The 23,626-nt window shown below is 37.6% G+C and overlaps 1 protein-coding gene across 17 annotated transcripts in view; it reads left to right on the top strand.

Annotated features, from left to right (window-relative positions):
• LOC124117252 (protein mono-ADP-ribosyltransferase PARP15-like) overlaps positions 1 to 23,626 on the top strand; it is a 75,031-nt gene that overhangs the window by 8,769 nt on the left and 42,636 nt on the right. For 15 of the 17 annotated variants that reach the window (XM_048383376.1, XM_048383386.1, XM_048383380.1 and 12 more), the window contains one exon: positions 8,220 to 8,409. The exons of 1 other annotated variant lie outside the window; for it this stretch is intronic. The gene's annotated coding sequence lies outside the window, so the exon portion shown is untranslated. Of the gene's footprint in view, positions 1 to 8,219; positions 8,410 to 8,574; positions 8,601 to 23,626 lie in introns of all 17 variants that reach the window. One more of the 17 variants, XM_048383378.1, reaches the window with a different exon arrangement.

The raw sequence follows: 23,626 nt of genomic DNA, 5'->3' as shown, positions 1-23,626 counted from the left end.
GAAGAAGGCTTGAAGCAGCGTTTAACAGTTAAGCCTCTTAACAATTCCAACTCTTGAAGCCATTGTTCCCATCCTCGTTTGTGCTCAGTGCTGACTTCATCATCTCAGCCTAAGGACTTGTCCTTCCATAAGCTTTGAAGGATCTTTTTGGCAGGTAGTAAGACTGATGCCACAAGGCCTGAAGGATCGTACAAGGAAGACATTGTAGACAAAATTCCTCTCCTTGTCATTGATTTCTTTGGCAAATCTACGGAGAATTTGAAACTATCTGACTTTATATCCCATTACATACCACGTGCTCGTTCCATTGGAATGTCATCATAATTCAAATCAACTGTTTGGATTTCCTTAGAACAATGTTCTGTGGGATTGGATGCCAAAACAGTTTTGCTGTTACTAGTAAATGTGGTAAGATTAAATACCCCTTCTGCGCATGCAGATTGCAAATTGGTTATCAGGTCAACAGCTACTTGGTTGTTTTCAACAGACTTGAGACAGTCATCTACATAAAAGTTCCTTTCTATGGTTTCGAGAACCTTTGCGTCACATTTTGACTTTGCATTTCTTGCAGAAGCTTTCAGTGCATAGTTTGCAATAGTGGGAGATGACACAGTTCCAAAAGTGTGAACTGTCATTTTGTACTCCTTTAAGTCCTGTTCAAATCCCCGTTAGGCCACCACAGAAACCTTAGAAAGTCTTGTTGTTCTTTAGGCACTTTTACTTGGTGGAACATTGCCTCCACATCACCCCAAAAAGCAATATCATCCGAGCGGAATCTTGTGAGGACACCAATCAAAGAGTTGGCCAAGTCTGGACCCTGTAGCAGAACATCATTAAGTGAACAACCATCAAATTTAGCACTGCAGTCAAATACGACGCGAATCTTATTTGGCCTTTTTGGGTGATAGACACCATGATGCGGTAAATACCAAGTTTTACCTTCTTGTCGTTGCAGTTCATCTTCAGGGACCTCACAAGCATATCATTTAGACAATATGGTGTCCATAATTTTAACATAATCTTTATGGTACCTGTCATCTTTTAGCATCTTTCGCTTTTGCCAAAGGACGCGTTTAAAAGCTTGTTCCCTGTCACATGGGAGTGGAGACATATCTCAAAATTGAAGAGGAATTTCAAAATGGCCGTCAACGAATTTCAGATTTTGTTCAGTGTCTTTCATAAAACGACAATCTTCAACAGAATAGCCTCGTTCGTTTGGAGTCGATCCAAGATCGTGCTAATTGAAGTCTAACTCAAACAATTTCAAAACTGTTTCAGGAGCAATGCATTCTTTTGACTTTTCCATTCCATTTCTTTCAGAACAATTCTATTACATCTTTGTTGGAAAGATTGTGTTTGAGCTGTATTGGACCATTAATTGTCCAACCATGCCTATAAAGAACTGCAAAGGGTCCTTCACCTAGCGGTGGGACCACTTCTAATGGCTGTATCGCAAGTGAACAGTTACTGCCTATCAGTAAACCAATGTCAAGATTAGGCATGTGTACTGGTAAATTGTCAGAAACAATTTTAAGATGAGAAAATTGTTTCAGTAGTTCGGGCTTTGGAATGTGATCATGATCTACGGGCAAAACATCTTTGGAAAATGTGCGTGGCAAATCTACATGCTGCGTGTCGTCAAGATCTGAAACCACATGGTCATCTACAGCAGATGTCTGGCCGAAATCTATACCATTTATTGTCTGAAGCTTGAATACAGTAGGCGAACGCTTGGCACCAAGTCGATCTCGTAGGTCATCCATGTTAAAGCAGCCTGTACTACCGTTATCTGGAAGAATAGGCTGAAGAACAGTTTTGATACAGTTGTTGGACTTTGAAGCATTACAACTTGCAGCATCATGAACCTGTTTGACAGGAGTATCATCGCTTCATTGCTTGTTACTACTTTCAGACACTACTTCGTTTGGCCTTTTCAGTGGCTGGAAGTTGTTATCGTGCATAGCGGTAGGATGACGTCTACTACAGTTTTTGCAAGTGTGTCTTTTTAGACAACCTTTGGCAGAGTGATTAAGGCCATAGCAACTGAAACATCGGTTACTTTCCTTTAAGAAGTCACGCTACTCGCTGAGAGACTTTTGTGCAAAGGATCCACAGTCATCAAGATCATGAGGTTGTTTGCAGAAATAACAAGTTGAAGAAAATCGTTTACCTTGTGAAGTGTTATTTCCAACTTGAGTTGCTAAACTGGTTGTCTGATTCCTGTTAGACATCTGCTTGGCCTTATTATATGTCCACTTGTGATATGATGCATCGTGTAAGTTGGTCAAAGCTTGCTTACCGAACGTTAGTTCGTTCGCCGACTTGGCTGCAAAGTCTATGAAGTCGACCAGGTCTGGAAAACCAATGACGTGGTTTCGAATCCTTGCTTGGGTTACGCGATCCCTCCACTTGGTCTGCAGATACTGTGGAAGCTTTAAGACAATTGCTTGCATATGTGGAGCATGATTAAGAACAAGCATGCGTGAAATGTTTTGCATTACATGACAACATTTAATCAGGAGAAAGGAGAACTGTTTAAGTCCAACATAGTCATCAATTTTCAATACAGGCCATGAAAGAATTTTGTTCAAGTATGCTGTAGAAACTTATATGGGTCACCATATTCTTTCATCAATAAATCTCTTGCCCTGCTGTAGCCAGTATTTACATGCATGTAGAGCCATCCAGAAACAAGATCCTTTGCCTCTCCCTGCAACTGTTGATCTAGGTAGTAAAGCCTATCAGCATCGGTCTGTGTGTGTGGAACAATCCGGGCATCGAACGCCATCAAGAAAGCGGCAAATTCCGTTGAGTCACCTTTGAACTTGGGGACTTCCGGTTGTTGTAGAAACATGGCGTTGGCCATCTGTCTTTGAGTCTCTAGGAAAACATGGTTTGATTAATGAAGTTGATAATCAGATAAACATTCATGATCTTGAACAAAGTTATTTGAAATATTCCTATTTTCTGGCAGAAAGTCATTTGCATTAGGATCTAACCTTGGTTGCGAGGACTGACCAGTGTTGTAATGTACAGGATTGGAACAAGGATTCGATAGTTGCCAAGATGGCCGGTCAGTGCAGTGATTCGCAGCATTGGAAATTATATCAGGTTTAATTTCGGATGTAAAAGGAAAGATCTGATTCATCTCATCGTCGTCTGTACCTCTTATCTTTACCTTCATCTCTGTTGTTGACTTTACCTCAGCATCGGCAAATATTTGTTCTCTTGCACTGGTCTTGGCGATCTCCATGTCGAGCTCAAGCTCTTTCATCTTCAGCTGCGTTTCATGCATGGATGTCTGGGCCTGTGTCATCGAATGCAGCATAGCCTTTTCTGCACGGAGCTCAGCAAGTTTCGCTTTCTCAAAAATATGAGCAGACCTAGTAGAGCTAATGGTAGACTTTTTAGACTTAAACGAACGCTTAGATAGCCCACTGATTATAGAATTTTGTTTTGAAATTGATTCTCTGTTACCTTGATCAGACAATCCCTGAAACCATGAGCTTCATTCAGCTTAACCGCAGCATGCTTAATAGACTTCACTTTCTCCTCAGGAGTGTCAAGTTCACTGGAATAGAGCTGAGAACTTCTTTTTTTGTAACTGGAAAACAAAGCAGCAAAATTATCAAGAAAAGATTTAACTAAATGCAAATTATCGTGATTGTTCATAAGAGAAACAAGTTCATTTTTGATCTGAGTCAACGCAGAAAGAGCAGCAATACTCTTGTTCCTTAGCAGATGTAAATGTTCACTTTTGCCTTTCTCCGTAAGAATTCTCTGTCGTACTGGACGTTGTGAAGTGTCCTTATTCTCTTCGCCTCCCAGCATGTCCCAGTGTTTGTCCTCTTCTACAGGATTGGAAACGTCCGAGTAATCCCGCATGTCTCTTGTAGCCATGACTTTTAAGAATACAGATGTCACTTTTCAACAATTAACACCTGTTGTGCGATAGATTGCTTTATGGTTAAACGTTTAATACATGTACTGTTAAGCAATAAACAGCTTAAAAAAAACTTCAAACGTATCCCAGACTGCACAGTCTAAGATGAGTGTGAATTGGCCTCCATTACGGTCAGACGTTCAACATACTGCCATTTTACCAATAATTACACCCTACTGTCTGTATATTTTTCTGAACTAATGTGGATGCAAGACGGCAAAACTAACACTCGCATCAACAGGGTTTATTTCGTGACGTTTAACTTAGTACAGTTTTTAGTTAGAGCCATGGCTTTAGGAACAATTGGTGACAGTTGATGACAAGTTGGTGACGAGTTGGTGACAACTTGAAGCGTCGACAAGTTGATGAGGTTCAGAAAACTACAATTAACAAAAGCTTTCTGTAAATTCAGAAACATTGACCAATTTTCCTAGTATTTAACACATTCGAAATTACATCCAAATGAAGCAATAAATACATTGACTACATTGAAATTATGCAAAATTACCAAGCACACATTTGCAAATATAATGTAACAGTTGTGTGAAATATCTAAACAATTTTGCACTAAATTAATATTTCGGCATATATACAATTTCAGGGTGTTCAGAAAACCTAACAATGAAAGGCAAAGGTTCTCACATGTGTCTTTAGATAGTTCAAATATAGCAGGCAGTAAGGTGAGGACCTGGCAGCATGGAGGTCCAATACACACTGGTGAGCATGTGCTTCGAAAAGCATGAGTTTTGAAGAGGTCGCGGCATGACCTGTGAGGTTTCACATTGCACATGAAGGTTAAGGTCATTGAGAAAATGTAAACATTGTATACACGTATCTTAGAATTGATAAATATTACATTGAAAATTGAACTTTAGAACGTTAGAGTAATAAAAAAGTGTCTTAATCATTGGACCACCATGGATAATAAGTTAAATGAATTGTAACAATTTTAACTTGTTTTCATGTCATTTCACTAACAGTTCATACTTTGAAACATTAGGAAATCTTGCATCTACAGTTCCCAATAGATGTAGCTGGAGAAGGTAGATAAATGCAATGCCTGAACAATCGCATCCGAAAGTGAGAGCGAAATGACAATGGGTATTGGGAGAAAAGGTACAGATAATCGACGAGACAATTGTGCGAATATGCGGGAAAGACCAAATTCAAACCCAGTCTAAAAGAATGATCAATAAAGGTACCAGGCAACTGGAATCATTTTCAGAAGAACTTTGCTTTGCCATAGCACAAGCAAGTAACAACACACGAAGGAAAAGTACCTGGAATTTCTTTTTCAAGATATCTTCTCAACTAGTTTTAAATAGACTGTGATATGCTAGTACTGTCCATCTTTGACAGCGTTTTATATTGTATAACAATATGTATTATTCATGTACTTCTCGTCACGATATGGCTGAAATACTGCCGATGTGACGTTAAATCTTAACTCACTCACTCACTCTTTTTCAAGATTTTTAGTACTTTCCAAAGCGGTAGGCTCAAAAGAAACACTAGGCTGTGCCAAACATCTCCCCCAGCCGAATCTTCCCATTGAGCAACTTTACACCCTTATCAGGTAGAGTTGCTACAACGAAAACCTTGACCAAACCAGACACCAATTCGGTCTTCCAATTCACGAAATGGAGAGGTGCACTGGTACAACCACAACCATTGGTTAAAACCTCACAGTTCGTTGATGACTCCCCAGAAAGTGGCCAAACTCAGAGTTTGAAGAGCACCAGTATCCCACAAAACGGTAATGGGCATAACATTGGAACTGTCACCTTCAGGTGACACAAAACCTTTACTAACATAAGGTAAGTACATGTACTCCTCACTAACAACGACATACTTTGATGACTTGTCTACAACACCTAACTCTGAACCATAAAAAGGTTGTGACTTGATATTCACAAAAGCATTCTGGGATGAATGACCTGTTTTTGAAAGCAATCTTTCTACAGTTAGAAATGATGTACCCTGACTTGCAGCAATATCTACAAGTGGGCTCAGATGAAAATCCACAGGTGGCCTATTCGTCTAAGGCTCCGCGATTCGTCCCTTGGACACGCCAGAAACCTATGATTGTGGGTTTGAATCCCGGTTCGACCTTATTATGTTTCTAGATTTGTCAGCACCATACCCGTGCTCGTGCGTTTCACCGAAGTGGTAAACGTCTGAGACCTGCATCACTTGGGGCTTTCCTCCCACATTAAGCTGACATGCTGTGACAGAACTGGAATACTGTTAAAAGTGGTGTTAAACCCAAATCACTCAATCACTCCTTCTCCATTGCAAACGCAACAAAAGTAGAACCATCCATCTTCTTAGCAGACGTATACTTTTGCCTGTAAGCTTCAGGAACCAATTCATAAGACTTCAAAACTTAACAACCTGATAATCCGAACTCCTATCAATAGGTAAGTCATGTCATGTCAAATATATTTATTCTATATAAGGCGTCCGGCCCATATACAAAATAGTTACAAATAAGTAGTTTTTTCATATTTGGATATATACTCATGTTAACAATTTGTTGGGAGGGAAATTGCATTTTAACATATATAGCAAGTTTTAATATGACAACATCATCTTTTGAAAAAAGAGGAGAAATAAAGCAGGTTCGGGATAATTAGACATTGCGTTCTGGTTTAAACTTGTTTCTTAGATCACAATAATAAGGACATACAAAATTAAAATGAATTTCATTTTCTATAGCTGAATGGCATAATGGGCACATCCTCTTCGATTTTTCAGTGGACATTTTTCTTCCTTCATTTAAAATGATATCTGACTATCCGGTCCTAACTTGAATAAATGATTCTTGATGTTAATGTAGATAAGTATTTTTTCTGGTTGAATAGACTCTTAAAAGTTCTATACAAGTCATACATTGAACTATTTTCTTCAGTGGAATGCCATTTCTTGTAAAATATATTTATAGATTGTTCATGAAATTGTTTCAAAAAGAGTTTAATATCACCAACTGTTTGGTTTAACCATACAAAGCCGTAGCCATGAGAAAACAAAAGGTTTCTAATATGCCCATGTAACTTTGCCCATGTCGTCTAAATGTGCAAGCATATTATATGCAAGTTTGGGCATTCGGTGTCCATGTATTCCAAGAATATTAAACCAGCATTTTAAGCATCTAATTTGCGAGTGGATATATAACAGGTATCTGCCACACTCGCCATAGACCATACAATTGGATGTTGATAGACCAACGGATGAGATTTTTTTACAGTCTAAAAGATGTAGCTTTTCGAGAATGTTGTATCGCTAAAATCCCCATACTTCTGATCCACATAACAGCATTGGTTGGATTTGGGCATCATATAATTTAAAAAATATATTTGGTGTAAAAGCTCCCACTTTCTGCAAGACAGACCTTACATTGATTAAGGCCTTCTTTGCACATGATGTTAATTCCGAGACACCTTTCTTGAAGTTCATTGTATGGGTAAACATTACACCAAGATATGTATAATGGCTCAGAACATTAACACATTTGCCAACGAAAAACCATCTTTCATTCAGTGGCACCTTACCCCCACTTCTGAAAATGACAATATTTGTTTTATCATACTTAACTGATAGTTTCCACTCTTTGGTGTAACATTCTAAAATGTTAAATTGTTTTTGTAGTCCAACAACAGAATCTAATACTAAAATGACATAATTTACAAAATTTCTATTACATTTGGGAAAATTTGAATATCATGTTTATCCTTAGCCATAATTTCATAATATAATTAACTAATAAAAAATGAGAACTAATATCAGACTCAAGATACATCCTTGTCGTAAGCCAACAGGACAGTCAAAGAAATTTGATATTTGAATAAATAGCTTTTAATATAGAGTACATTTCCCCCTGAAGACCAGTAGTTCTTAACCAGTACCATAGTTTATAACGAACAACAACGGAGTCAAAAGCTTTTTAAAAATAACTTTTTGTTTACAACGTGATAGCCATTTTTGGATTATTGCATTTTTATAATGTGAATAAACTTCTGAGCAGTCCGCTTCAAACTGTTAGCCACCTTTTCAAAATTCAAGAAAACTTCTCAACATCACGTTCACAGAATGGCGGAAAAAAACACCAACGCACCATCACCTGTTCAGGCACTGAGAGAGTGATAATTCTGTAATTCAAATTCTTTTAGCCGAATTTCTTTATCAGCTTCCAATCTCAATTTAAGTCGATATTCTCTATCTTATTTTTCTTTCTCTTTTCCTGCTTCCATTCTCACTTTTTCTTTTTCAATTTCAGGCACGGGTGGCCCAGTCGTCATAGGCGCCGCGATTCACTGTGCAGTCCTTTAGGCACGCCAAAGCAAAGAGATTAGTAAACCGGAGGTCAGACGAATGTTGAATACCCGCTAGACCGAGGCCATTTTGTTAAAGTGAATGACGACAGTGTGATTGACACGTTTCAGCTTGAAACAGCTCCATCACAAGTGGTGAGTTAGATTATAGTTGTAACACCTTATAACAGGATATAGCCCTCGAGACATAGTCCAACGCTGTTTTTTCTGGTTTGGAGAAGAATGACGACATGTCATCGTATTATCTTTTGTGTGTATATCATCTTACGTTATCTTTTTCGACCTTTTCATGTCTTGCAGGATGTCACTGGAAAGCAGTTCTAAACGTATGTAGTGATCACTACAGGAAACAAAGATTCCTAATCTTTTAAAGATAATTCATCTTTAGCTGTCGACACTGACAACACTATTAAAACGAAAATAACCTGTACTCAATTTTTAAAGAAATGTTCCTTATTATTTAGGTTCATTATACTTGACAGGTTCTGCTTGTTCACTTCAACGTATGATTTAGCAAAATCAACTGTCTTTACATTATATAAGAGCAGGGGCTACATTCTGTACAACACTCTCGGAGTACAGTCATTTATCAGATCTAAATATAGGCCACATTATAGAAGTGTCTCTAGTTGATGGGCTGGACTTGCTAGTCAGTGTTTGCCCCAGCTTGTCCTTGACTTGCCTCTCTGCTGGTCCCTCCTTGTTGTTTGCCGGTTGTGTCCTGCTTGCATTTTCAGAGTGCTTTTAAAGAGAGATAACCAAATGTCATTCAAATTAACTGTTCATACCCTCGATGAGTTTACAATTGATAATCCTTCCTCAACAATATATAGGTTAATCCCATCTGATTTGCGAATAGTATTCAGATGTGCATTAGATACTACGTCAACCAGGAAACATAGTGCTTGTCCGGACAAAGGATAAAAATGATTGCTTTTGTGGCCAAACTCGGCAAAGATCTGTTAATCTATCCGAATGATAGCGATTCAGCACTTGCTGAATAGTCAATATGACTTGTTCTATGTCGCTATTACACTTAGTTATAAACTGCCTATGAGGTACAAAATTTATGACAAAAGTGACCGACCGTTTAAACCTGCTTGTTTTATTCATTAAACTTTCATCACTTTCAAATAACATTAGCACCTTTGGCTAACCCATTCAACAACCATGGCCACCCTCAGGTGTTCTGTTTTAGTTGTGATACCATCTTATTGTGGCTATTGTGTGTAACTGGGGAAGTTTGCTCAATCATGCGGTAATAGGATTTCTGCTTATTTTGCAGTTTGTTTTTCCTTTTGCAAATAGACTTGGTCACCTAGGGGCTCGTCCTGTCTGCAATTGTAGTCTGACTGTTCTTTACTTTCTTCATATGTCTGTGGACTTGCTGCTCAAGAGAGAGTGTTTTTCTTTCACTAAATATATCCTCCCAATATTGTACATTGTGAAACACATCATATGTGGTGACATTAACCATATGTGTGTAGTCAGTCACGACGGACATCAACGAAGACTCAAACCTATGTCTCCCTCGTCATTATCACGGTTGGTTTGGTCAATTGTGAGAACAACAGATCATAACATAGTGTCAGAAGTACAGGAACTTGGATAGAACTAGTAGTATAGGTAATGGTGATTCTGGCTCACTTCCACTGGAGCCAGACTTGTATACCTATACCGCTACTACAGATGATTTTTTTTTATGTCAAAATGATGATGCGCATCAACAAACGTCATGATATTAAACTAAATTGTAATGAAAATATTCTCTATCATTCTTACTGATACGCATACCATTATTTTTAACAAAGTGATATTCAACATTTTTACTAAGTTCTTCGTTCATTTTTCTGGGAAACCATACTATATACTCTTCTTGGTAATTGGAAAGAAACAATTGATAACCGTATTTGGGTGGTTTGACATCACTGATATAATATATACCTTGTGGTAACTCTCTCCATTTGATAATTTTGTCCATGAGCAAAAATGCTTTGATTGCTTTTACGAGTTCTCCCTTTGTTGGTTTGTAATTCTTCATTATTATATACTTATGTAAGCATTCCTTTAAATGTGATCCAACAATAGGAAACAATCTATTTTTAATCTCCAACAAGTTCTTTGGTTTTGGCACCGAATAATTGACGCGCTTGTTGTCTCCCCTGTTCTAAGAACTTTTTTTTCTCGTCTTTGCTAATACCACTAGTCTTACGAGAATTTGATCGAATCTCCAGCTTCATTGCGTTGTATTTGGTGAGTTCTGACAGCACTAAACGAAACTGCTCCTCGGATATCTTACAATCAGTCAGTGCTGTTGAACTATGATCCTCAATGCTGTTCAACTTTGCTTGGGTGAGTATCCGAATATTATCATGTGTTAATGCTTTCATTTGCAACTTACAAGAAATAAATTTTATCGCTATTCCTGCCAGTCCTAAGACTCCTGCGGCTATTTCCATGCAAAGTACCATAGGCGGGGCGATTATAGTTGATATTAAACCAACAATAGCTACACCGAGTCCCATTCTAGCAGTTCAGGTAATTTAGTTCCATGCCGTGTTTCTTTGGGATTTATTATTGTCAATATTACTCCTCCGGAGTTTACAAGTCCAAGTGTATCTGCTACGTTCGGGTTAAGCATTAAACTGTTTTCTCCAGAGTTTAAAATCAGCATCCCATTCGACTCATTTTGTGTGAGACTAATTCCCAAAGGCTTAACAAATTAATCATTGAGTGAGCATACGCTGTAATACCCATCAGGTATAACAATGTGATTGTGATCAATACCTAATTCACCTATTAAAAACCAATTATTTCTTCTTGCAGCACTTATATTAGTCCACCGCGGGTAATATGTTACATCACATAGAGCGACTTCAAGTTGACCAGCCGAGTTATCAATAGTATGAAGCAGTTGAATAGACTGATCATTTGTTATTCCTGGGAGTGTAACATACATATTAAATATAAAAAGATACTATATCATAACTTAAATATGAAATCAACTTACATTACTAATCAGTCGATTTTAGTAAGTGCCTCTTGTGCTAATGTTTTTGTTAACTTCCCTGATATCTTTGAAAAATACAGGGTCATGACAACTAGCGATAAAATGTTGCAGGATTGGTTCCACAATCCGATGCAATTTTGGCTGAACCAGTTAAACTTTGCCATATGGTGTGCCACAACAGCATGTGGTGTATCTCTTTATGCCCCAGGATTGAACTAAATAAGTCAGTATTATCATTTCACGTGTACTATCAGATTAGATGTATTCTTAAAGAAATTAGTGCCCCATTACCGCAGGATCGAGCATGGAATGCATCAAATAATCCGTACAATAGGTTCGGGTATGAGCGTATTTGTCAGGAATTTAATATTTCTACGAGTAAAGATTGGCGTTTTTAAGGACTTAACCATGGTCTAGGTGTTCCATAGAGTGGACAAAAAACTGTTAAAGAAGAAAGTGATGATTTAGTTAAAAAAACCTCATTTACCATTCGATCCATTTAAGTTGTTACAGGAAAACAATCTTTTTGTAAGATTGCATAATCTTAATCATGTTTGGGAACTTTCGAGTAACGATTGGAGAGGAGATCTTATGAGTTTTAAGGGTGGTTTAGCTTATATTGTTAAAACAATTGTGCAACTGAATGATACAGCAAGCGCTTGGAATGAATTTCTAAATGATAAAACAGAAAATAATTGTAAGGAGTTGTAAGAGTTAATGAATCAATAAGAACTTAAGTATGGGCAATTCTCGGTGCACAATCGCAAACACGAACGGGAATAATTGGTTCTGGGACGGCGCTTGATGAGCAAAAACAGTTTGTAGCAAACGTGGAGGATGCTATTAATTCACCAGTTTACATACCATCTTCTATAAAACGATATCAAGATGTATTACAGTACGCTCAATCCAAAGTAGACTACGTTTATGCACCGGGACTATACATGTCTCCGAGTAATATGGAACTTAAGATTGGTCAAGTGATCGGTTATAATAATAAAATTGTTATTGCTACTGATCAATAAGAACTAGGTATAAATTCAGATATTAACACTGAATTAATAACGCAAACAAACACAGGCGAAACGGGAATAGTCAAGCCACAGATATCTACTGACGCTCCTACTAACACATCTACTAACGCACAACTACAAGTGCCACCACATATTGCAGCTAAAAATCAACAACAAACAGCGCTTATAGTAGATGGAGTTGGTTTACTCATGATTTGGTTAAATAGTTCTTAGCGGATACGTACAACAGCCCGGCAATTGCTGCGATCAGTGCCCACAAGTTTTGACTAAGCCAAGTGGTGGTCATTGCTAATAAATTCAAGAGCCAGGAAACAATACTCCCTATTATACCGGGAAGTGCAGACGCGGCTTTCCCAGTGAGCTATTTCAGTGCTTCTCCTAATGCTTTTAAATACTTTTTTATCCACTCTTTTACACCATTTTTATCACTAGGCAGTGTGCCACCTGCTGTACCGCCTGTACCACCGGTTAACGCGATACTCCCTATTATACCGGGAAGTGCAGACGCGGCTTTCCCAACGAGCTATTCCAGTGCTTTTTCTAATGCTTTTAAATACTTTTTTATCCACTCTTTTACACCATTTTTATCACTAGGCAGTGTGCCACCTCCTGTACCGCCTGTACCACCGGTTAACGCGAGAGTCGATATAATAAATCCCTAGCGGTTAAAATACTGGCAATGGTTATCCCCTGTTCTCTGAACAATGTTTTAATTTTATCGGCCAATGTAGTGTCATCATTGACGACTTGATCAATAGTTTCTGGAATTCGACTGATTTGTGAACGAAGTGCCTTTCTATTACTCAAAGCTGCTTCGAGGGTGGCTGATCTTTCTTTTTCTAAGTTACACAGTCTTTCTGCAACGCGGCGTCTACTGAATTCATCACGCGCCTGTTCAAGTTTTGTTTCTCATAAGCTATATGCTTGTCGAGTTCGGATAGCTTGGCTATATTATTGATGAGTTCTCCTCGCATTGTTTGCATTGCCTTGTCAAGGCCTCGTAATTCCCTAATACTGAACTCCGAGGATGGTACCTGTAACCTGGAATTATCGTAGTAGGTATCCAAGATTTCTCATAGTCTGTCCGAGGCCAGCTTCGAGCTTTCTTCCAAATTATCTTTATCTATGTTACTGAGTTCAGTACGCACAGACTGAAGAACCTTAGTATTCTTCACAGAAAGTTGAGTATTCTACAAAACCTAATTCATCACGAACAGTGTTGATGCCATGTTTAGCAGCTATCGAAGACAGGGCTCAGAGTACGAGAATTCTTAAGATCAATTTAAGGAGAGCCACGCAGTCGCAATATTCCTTTACTATCTATAGTAAACTTTGAATAGTCACGACCAATAGAAGTTTCTTTTAAGGCATTGTAATAATCATTTACGGTTGATTGTAAAAGTTCATCATTAAGATTCATAAACCTGGTTTCATCAGTACCCTCTTCGATTGTACTCGGTTTATCAAAGTTATCTAGATTTAAATCATCCATTTTAATATTAAACATAAGGATACATAATTTCAATATAAAAATGTCTTCGCAATACAGACTCAAGTTAAACCCACGACATAGACTTCGGGATCCATTAGGGGTCAAAGCAATTTGCCAGTCTGTAACTATAACTAATAACCGGAGTACCATTGATCAGAATCAAACACTTCTGGTTCGCTTTCCTAATCTCGACGCACACCATGTGTTAGTTCTGGGAACTGCACGACTACCATTTACAATTAGTTTGAATTCTACCGACGCTAGCAGAGAGCTTGTTCAGAACATAGGTCGTGCGATTGTTAAGAAAATCACGATTAAAATTAGCGGCAATGAAGTTTTGAGTATTGACGACAGCGATGTATATTTCTGATACAAGGATCTCTGGGGAACGGCTAAAGTATGGGAAAACTTACAATACCAAGGTATTTGTAATCAGAACACATTGAGACTGGGTGTGGGTGCTGATAGTGGCGATAATACCGTCGTAGAATATAAGGCTGTTGCTGATGCATTAGTTAACCAATTCTATATTCCACTAGACTTTGAATTACTAGATAGTCACATGCCCTTCTATCAAGCATCCCTAGACGATAGGTTAGAATACGAACTTACTTTTAATGACTACAGCAGAGTAATCAAAGCTGCTGAAGATGGTACTAGCTATTCTTTTAACAATATCTCACTGGAGTATGATATGATAACAGATCCTGAATTAGCCAGACAAATTCGTAACCAGTATACTGGAAGTTTAACCATTTTGTACGATCGCGTGCTTCGACACCGAAAGATCACCAGGAACAAAAGAGATACGACGTGAAATATCAATCTAAACGTTCCCCTTAGATAGTTGAAGGGTATTTTAATGTTGTTCGAGGACCCCTCTGATGCATTTGCAAGAGATACCGAGAAGTTCTACAACCTCAAGATTACAAAAGTAGAATTGACTATTGAGGGCTTGCCTAATCAACTATATAGTCAAGGCATGCGAGCATATCAACAGTGGGATGAGATTAAAAAACTCCCTTCTATAAAACGAAGCCCAGAAGTTAACGCGGTCGTGAAAGATCTGTCTCTCGTGGGTTGTGTCGATTGCTAAATTCCTTGCCACGAAGTATGCGCTATGGCTCGACATGCAAACCACTGAAGATGACTAACTACACAGCAGTGGGCGGAGAATAGAAAATGCTAGCGAGGGTATTACTATACAGATAACGAAGCTCCAGGAAGCGGCTGGTAAATTAAATTTATATTTGTACGTGATTATGGACGCCCAACTTAATGTACAGAATGGAAGATTCGTGCAAGAGATCTATTAATAATCTTTTACCTTAAGAACCACACTGAGCTTTCATCTGCAGGCAAACGGGTTGTGGAAAAACAGCTTTTATTCTAGATATTATCAAAAGTCATTATTGCTATGTTTTCGACCATATTATTATTCTGTGCCGACTATAAACGTTATCGAGAGATTGGGTAATGAATGATCCCGGGGTGCACAGATTTGATATGGGCGACCGTTTACAAGACTGTTTACGAGTATGTCATGAAAAACAAAAGGAGACTGCAGTGCGAGTAAAGAACTTACCAAAAAGAAAGATATGCTTTCATATTTAGCATTCTCCGGTCGGCATACTTAGCATAGCGTTTGTGTACTTACTCAAAAATACAACACTGTCCTGAAAGATCTCAGGGAGCAGACCAAATTGGTAGCCCTCTTTCATTGCAAAGACCGAGATTCATTTGAGGAATGTCTACGTGAAAATGATGTTATTTATACCAAGCCCGAATGAGATAAAGTCAGAAAACTGTTAGCGGAAATGAAGCATTGTAAACTCGTATTAAAAACCGATCAACCAGCTGCTTATGCAATTGCTTAGAAATAAAATGGCAAAAAACAACAACTGCTAAGCAAAGTTATGGCAACTGCTAAGCAAAAATATGGCAAAAATATAGCAAAAATAGCAACTGCTGAGCAAAAATATAGCAAAAATATAGCAAATATGGCCAAAATATAGCAAAAATAGCAACTGCTTAGCAAAATTATAGCAACTGCTTAGCAAAAATATAGCAAATTTTAGCAAATACAGCAAAAATATAACAAAAATACGATAAATTAAACAGTAGCAGTTATTATGTAATAATGTGGTTTGAAATCCTCATTCTTTCGCAACAGTTTATTATTTTGGGCTGTATTGGATATGCCATATTCCATTATGTTAGACTTAAATATCTCCTCAGGTATTACATTATGGAATGCGATGAACTCATCGAACAAATGCTCAAACCTGATCAACATGCAGAAGTAGTTACAGATAAATCTTTAGATAAACATAGAGAAAGACTCGCTGCTTTGGTAGCCGGTGGAAAATGTTACCAATATTTTTGGGGAAATTATACCATCGAAAAAATTGATAACATGACCGATGGAGAAAATAAAAAACTGTACTCACGTAACGAGTCTGGGAGCTACCATGATTAAAACAATAGGTTCGGCTATGTTACAACTATACACAGTCGTAGCTAGTACGTTTCTTCCTATCCTGGCAGAACATCGCCCGTATTTATGCGAATCTCTCGATTCATCGAACACGCTATAAGCGCAGTAAGCTGTGAGTTTTATCATAGATACAGAATGTTCTTAGCTTCGGTAACAACCGCTTTAATAACGGCTAGGTATTGTCAATTTAACCCACTTACTAATAATGGAGACTCAAGTGACCCCACAGATTGTGGAGACACAACAAGAAGTACAAACCCCGATTGTATCACAGATTGTGGAAACACAATCACAACAACTGAACGAGGAAATAATCCCGATTGTGAAATCACAAGCCAGAGTGACTAAGAATCCTTTGAAAATCGCAGCGTGGAGGAAGGGTGCGCTAGCGAGGAAGGCAAAACTAATACATAATTCAAATATTGAACATAGTCGTCGGATTAAAACTTGGGCTCCCTATGCACTAGGAGTTGTTGCTATAGAGGGGGTATGGCTGTTTTATAAGACCGTCACCCCCGATTACACAACAACAAGTTCAATTAGAGGTAAGCCCTCATATAATGTTATAATGACTACTCCAGTTACAGACGGTAAAATGTTGGTAAACGCAACGTATCATTCAGCGGTGGTCAGCGGCTTCGCCATTGGCTATGCCAATATAGCTAAAATGATTACTAAAGCCACGCCACCCAAGCTAGAATTTAATGGTTATGATATCGGTATGATGGTTCTTGATATTGGATTGGCAATGGCTACAAAAGATATGCTAATCAAACAAGGGCTTATCCCAGAAGACATAATGAAGTAATTAAACATTTGAATATTTTATATAATTGAACATTTGAATATTTTATATTCATTTAATATGGCATCAATTGCGATGATGGTCGGTGGAGCTATTGTTAATGCTTTAGCTTTTTCGAGCAGTAATTTTTAATTTTCTAGTATGAGGGCAAGGAGCAGAAAAGACATAATAAAGCAGTAGAACAACTCGAAGCAGCACAGTCACAATGGGCCAGGCGCAGAATATTAAGATTAGATTTTATTTATGAAGAACTGCGTAAGCAAGGACATTCATTCAATTCAAACATTTAAGGATGTTGAATCTGCCATGCACGAATGCTTCCTTGTTTGTGGAAAGAAACTTGACCCAAATGTCAGTTTTATGCACATACATACAATTTATAGCTTTGGGAATGTCCACCATGGCTTTTTTTAGCTATGTTCTATTGCGTATCAACCATTAATAATAACCCTGACTGCTAATCTATAAATAGGACTGACTGGCTGTTCAGCTATGTCGTGAAGACTGTTGTCTATTTTTAGCTGCACATAAGCTATGAGCTATGTCACGATGACAGCTCACTAGTGGACTGACCAGTGGAGATGTGATTAACCTTTTAGACAAATGATATGATATGTGTATAACCATGAATCTGTGCAGATATACACTCATGGGGAAATCGATTCAATGTTAGAAGCCATGTGTGGGTGTTAACTGTGGGACCCATTCTTATTATTTCAGACAGGGATATAAAAAATACGTTTGTTCTGTATGTGGGATTGGGGTCGAAGGTAGTTACTGTTTATGTAAGAGTCACGGTGCTGATTGGGTCAGGAAGCAGATTATTTACGCTAGGAAGAGAGATTACATCAATGAGAGGAATAGGTTGGGGAGAATACATATCTATATATGAAAAACAACAATTTAGACATTTGAATCATTTTGTATATACCATTAAATCACAATGGCTTTTGTCAGAGAGTTGAAGGCTTTGGCAAAACAACGTGGTCTACATGGATATTCTCGAATGAGAAAAGCTGAATTGATTGATTTACTCGGTTTGGAATACAACAAACCCCAGACTGTTAGAGAACTCAAGCTGAAGCGAAAAAAATTGGGCTGAGAGGTTATTCTGGAATGGGAAGAGCTGAATTGATCGCTTTACTAGATAATAATAAATCAGTTGGTGATGTTGTTGATAATAATGAGTTTAAATTTGTTCCCACAGCCGGGGTTGGTAAATACCTAAGAGGTTGGAAGATGGATATTAATTCCAACATGGATGTTAATGATGTTAAGCCCATTGTATTGAGCAAAATTAACAAGGAGTTAGATGATTTAAATAGTATAAAATACCAGCTGTGATTAAAATGTCATTGAGTAAAAGTAATGCAGACTATAGCACTGAATATACCGAACCTTATTTCCAGAGCAATCAAGAAGTTATAACCGAATCTGATACTATAGACACATCATTAGATACATCAATTCAGAGGATACAAGAAACTTTAGAACGCTGGACTAATAGAGGTTCGGGTTGGGCTGTGAATAAAATCGATAGTTTATATTTAGATATAGCAAATTATATGCCTTTCAAAGGTGGATCTTACATAGATTTACCCCCGTATTATAAAAAGAAAAAAAGCCATAATTAATGTAAAAAATAAAGGCGATGACTGTTTCAGAATGATGATAAGATCTGCATTGTTCCCCGTAGACAAAAATCCGGATAGGTCTTCTAGCTATCCCCGAAACGATGGACGGAACCTTGCTGGTATAGACGAACCTACACCAATCTCACAAATTGATAAGGCGGAAAAGCAAAATAATTTAGCCATAAATGTTTTCAGACATTCTTCTAAAGGAATTGTTGTACACAGGATAAGCTCTGCTCCGGAAGATATTCCCAGAATCAAATCATTTCTGATCGAAAAAGATGGTAAATATCATTATACATGGATAAAGAGTTAAAGCAGGCCATTATCTGATCAAACAAGACATGCAGGAAAGAAATATTTCTGTGAAAGATGCCTGCATGGGTACAGCAGACAAGATCTATTAGAAGCGCATAAAGAAGACTGCAGAGGTGTTTGACAGACTGCTATTGATATGCCTAAAGAGGGGGGAAATATATTAAAATTTGAACATTATTGTAATCAAATGCCAGTGCCGTACGTAATTAATGCTGACTTCGAAGCACTTATCAAACCCCCTATAGAAAATACCTCACACAATACTGAATGTAGTTTTATGTATAAAACTCAGGAACATATTCCGTGTGGGTTTGGATATATAGTTGTAAGGTATGATGGGAAAACAAACCCGCCCGTGATTGACAGAGGTCCCGATGCAGCGGGAAAGTTCCTAGAATATCTACAAAACGAAGAGAGAACAATCAGGGAAAACCCATGTGTATGACGAGAGATGATTGGAGGGCCTATATGAAGTCAACGAATTGTCATGTTTGTAATAAACCCCTGAATTGGGATTCGGTAAGAGATCGTTGCCACGTCACTGATAATTATCGGGGAGCCGCGCATAATGAGTGTAACTTGAAATTAAAAATGAATTCTCAAACAATACCCATACCCGTTGTGTTTCACAACCTTAGAGGATATGATTTTCATCTCATCATGCAAGCTAGCTCAAAGACCGACGGCTGCTTAACTTGTATTCCCAATAATATGGAAAAATACATATCATTCTCACTGACTAAAACTATACATTATACGGACAAGGATGGGAAAGCCAGAATAAAGCAAAGTAATGGGCTTAGATTTATATACTCTGTACAGTTTCTGTTATCTTCCCTGGACAATTTAGCTAATGCGAACAATCCTGATGACTTTGCAATAACAAATCAATATACCGATCGGATAACACATTATTTGTTGTTGAGAAAAGGTGTACACTACTGCCTAGAATCTAGTTCATTCCCCTTACACGCATGGGCAATGCGTTACGCAACCAGTGTGCATCGGGTTGGTCATTCGTGTGGAACCCGTCCGCCACGCATGTGCAACGCGTGACACACTCATTAGAGGGGGAACAAACTTTGGACCAAAGGAGGACCCGTGTTAAGCTGAATCTGGAGGTGGTAACAAGGAGAGAAACTTTTGTTATCCTGACGAAAAATGATAATACACATGTATTTGCTAATGTCTCCTTTTTTTATGTGATTTTGTGGGAATAACATGAATACTGTTGTGATTAAATAGATCTGGCTTGTTTTATACGACCATTGCTTCTAAATCCGATGGTGTTAAGAGAATACGTGGTCCTGGAAAATGTTATTGCCATTGAAATGCTTTATTGTGATTTGACATGAACCGTCTGTAGTACGACTTTCAGTGATAATATGAATGAGGTTTGGCGGCGCATTGTTTTTATTGGACCCTAATTACTTTATGATAAATTGGACTCTTTATCTCAGCTCCACGTGGCTGGAAAAGAGCAGCATGTAATTAATGATGGTGGGCTATATCATTGAGGATACAATTACCGTACTACAGAAAGAGACCTGTAGACGTAAGCGCGGGGTTGTGTTTTAGCTGGCCGTTCGATAATGGCCGCCAGGAGAAGTGAGCTTTGACTGTGTCATCTAAAATAAATAATAAGATACAGCAGTGTTATTTTCACGGGTCTGTTGAATAAATTCCAAGCGCTACTGTCAATGTATCTTCTACTTGATCCTTGATACATCATTTTGGCATTCACAATATATAGTATTTCAATGTACAAAGGAGCACTGATCTAAAGCAATTCCGCGGGAGTAGTTGTTGCCTGTGCATTACTGTATTTTCCCAGTGAGTACCCGGATGATATAGCAGAAATCTAGACTTGTTCGCGACCTGTGCTCGCCATTCGTAAGCGCATTTTTATTGATAGTAGAAGGACGTATGGTCACACTGAACAACAAAAATGAAATACAGTTTTGGAAATGTAGGTATATTTGTGGGGAGCATCGGTAATGGTGATGAAGTTTTGATAAGTCACTTGCTTGGTAATTGTGCGATCCTCGTGTACACTATTTTGACTTGCAACACAAAGTAAATATTTCATCTGAACATTGCTTATTTTACCGTGTGTATATGTTTACACTCAAAATGCAAACAGATTTCACTAAGGAAATTTATTAAACGCCTAAATATTCAGTTATTTTACAAATTAGCTGAAAAATATGTCCATCTTTATTAATATGATAACGAATTCCAAATATTTGTTTATGTTTAATATCATCACCAAGTACAGTTCTGTATTGTATGGCTTCTTTTCTTAGCATAATTAATATATTGTGATGTGTTTAAGCTCTTTTGATCGTCTTTATCATTTTTAGTCAGTCGGTTAAATAAATGGACAGATTATTCATTCAATTTGTAAAATGACTGAAATATTTAGGCATTTAATAAATTGCCTCAGTGAATCATATTTTACACATTGACTGTAACATATACACGCTTACAAAAGAAAATACTTGTGAAAACAACGTCTATCGCGCATCGAAAAACTTCCCAACCAAACGGAAAGGAACAAGAATGATTCTGTTCAAAGCTGCAGCGAATGAATGAAAACAAACCTACCAAAGTTATAATGTATCCGGTAATATCAACATAAATGAACAATATCCATTGCGTCTGCAGCTGTACAAAAATACTTATTCGATGTCAAATGTCTGTGAGAATCAAATACTTTGATAATAATTATTTGGAAACAATATTTGTAATATATATGAAATATATTAAAATATTAAAATATATCGTTTTTAAACGTTATCTAAATGTATCGGATATTATAACCCGTGTTCGTTTCTTAACTGATCACTTGTGAAAGCCCACGTGACAACTATTTTTATAATGTCCACGATTCTTAAAAACATCCATTGAGTTAGATGACAATGAACAACCAGTCAGTGTATTATCGGTTACCCTTTGAACAAAGTATGTTGTTTTTACATCTGTACTTCACGTCATGATATGAGTGTATTCCCTAGGTTTAGTAAACCTACCTTCACATGTAAACACTTACTTTTGACATATCCACTGCGCAAGATAACAGTAATTAATCAATCAACGTATTTCCTGTTGATCCTTTGATGGCTGGGAATGATCCGTTGATTTACCAAAAAAGTAAAGCAACTGATCATACATCTCTTGCTGGGCTGCCACGTGCATATCACATAACTCACATTCGACCTCACTTCAAGCCTGGATTTAGATTGAATAATTACCCCAGGTACAAGAAAGACCAAATTGGAACCTTTACCGGGTAATCTGAGTGGTGCTTCAACTAAGTGTGCATGTTATAAATTCATTAACTGAGCAGCAAGTGAATTACGACAAATACACAAGTGTAGGGTTATATCAGAAAATGTGGATGACAACAAGGGAGTAGTAATTGTATCATCCACGCAATCCGTAATCCGCAAATGCTTTCACTCAGGGATACTTTTTTATTATTAACCTGTAACCATCAGGGGTATTTCCAAATAACGACATCCGATGAGCTTTCGCCGTTATTTGTCTGTTTGTTTAGGCTGAAGAAATTAATTACCATGCGCCCTTTGTCGAAATCTTCATAGATCATGGGTAACCAATCAATTTTCAAAAATGCGTAAGTTTATGTAGCTGTCCTTGCAGACTGGTAGCCCAGTCTATTGTCACGCTCGGTTGCGTTAGCGAGCAAATTGACTCACCGCAATTAGTAAGCCCAAGCGGAAATCCAAAGGTCGTATTACCTGAAGAATCAACCTTCATTTGAGAAATATCTACTGCTCTCAAAATCAATATTTCTCCCAATACTAAAAGTCAGAACTTCTAACCAAGGATTACCAGTTGAAACTAGTCCATAGCTGAACATTCCCAGGGAAGACAGCCAATGTCCACTCTGTGATTCTATCGCTGTGGGAGATGAATTGCATTATTTATTCCGATGTGAAGCTTTTCACGAACGGCGATATGAACTCTTAAATAAGCAATATCTTAAGTTTCCAAACATTTAAGAAAATTAATTATGACCACTAACAGTGTAAGAGATCTAAAAGGCCTATCTAAATTCCTTAACAATGTGTACAATACAATTGGTAAATTGTATTAGTATCCACGTATCCTATTTTTCTTATTTTTGTTAAATTGTACATAATAAAAATTGTAGATAATTGGATGTCATGTTTTTCTAAGAATAAATGAGTTTGAGTTTGAGTCCGACACCCGAGAAGAAGCCAGAGATTAGTGCCCCTTTTTGAATAGTTTACAATCATGTGTTTTAGGGTAAGCTGTGTTGGCTTAAACGTATTTTTATCGGTAAACAAGCAAAACTTGCTTATGTAAATATCTCTCCAGGTAACAACTTAACAACAGCTGGATATATAAAAGAGAGTGCTGAACATAAACATACAAAATGCACAAATGAAATACACAAAGCCAATACACTGAAGCAAGTGGTGTCTGTGAAATAAGGTAATGCAGTTTTCCTTTACTACATGCATAAAATTAAGCTACTCAAACCTTTTGCTTTTGACAATGATGTCGTGAACTGA

This window comes from Haliotis rufescens, unplaced genomic scaffold (genome assembly GCF_023055435.1).
Source record: "Haliotis rufescens isolate VD_foot unplaced genomic scaffold, xgHalRufe1.0.p SCAF_48, whole genome shotgun sequence".
Lineage (NCBI taxonomy): Eukaryota > Metazoa > Mollusca > Gastropoda > Lepetellida > Haliotidae > Haliotis > Haliotis rufescens.
The sequence above is the reverse complement of the archived record's forward strand: the minus strand, read 5'-3'. Positions and strand labels throughout refer to the sequence as shown.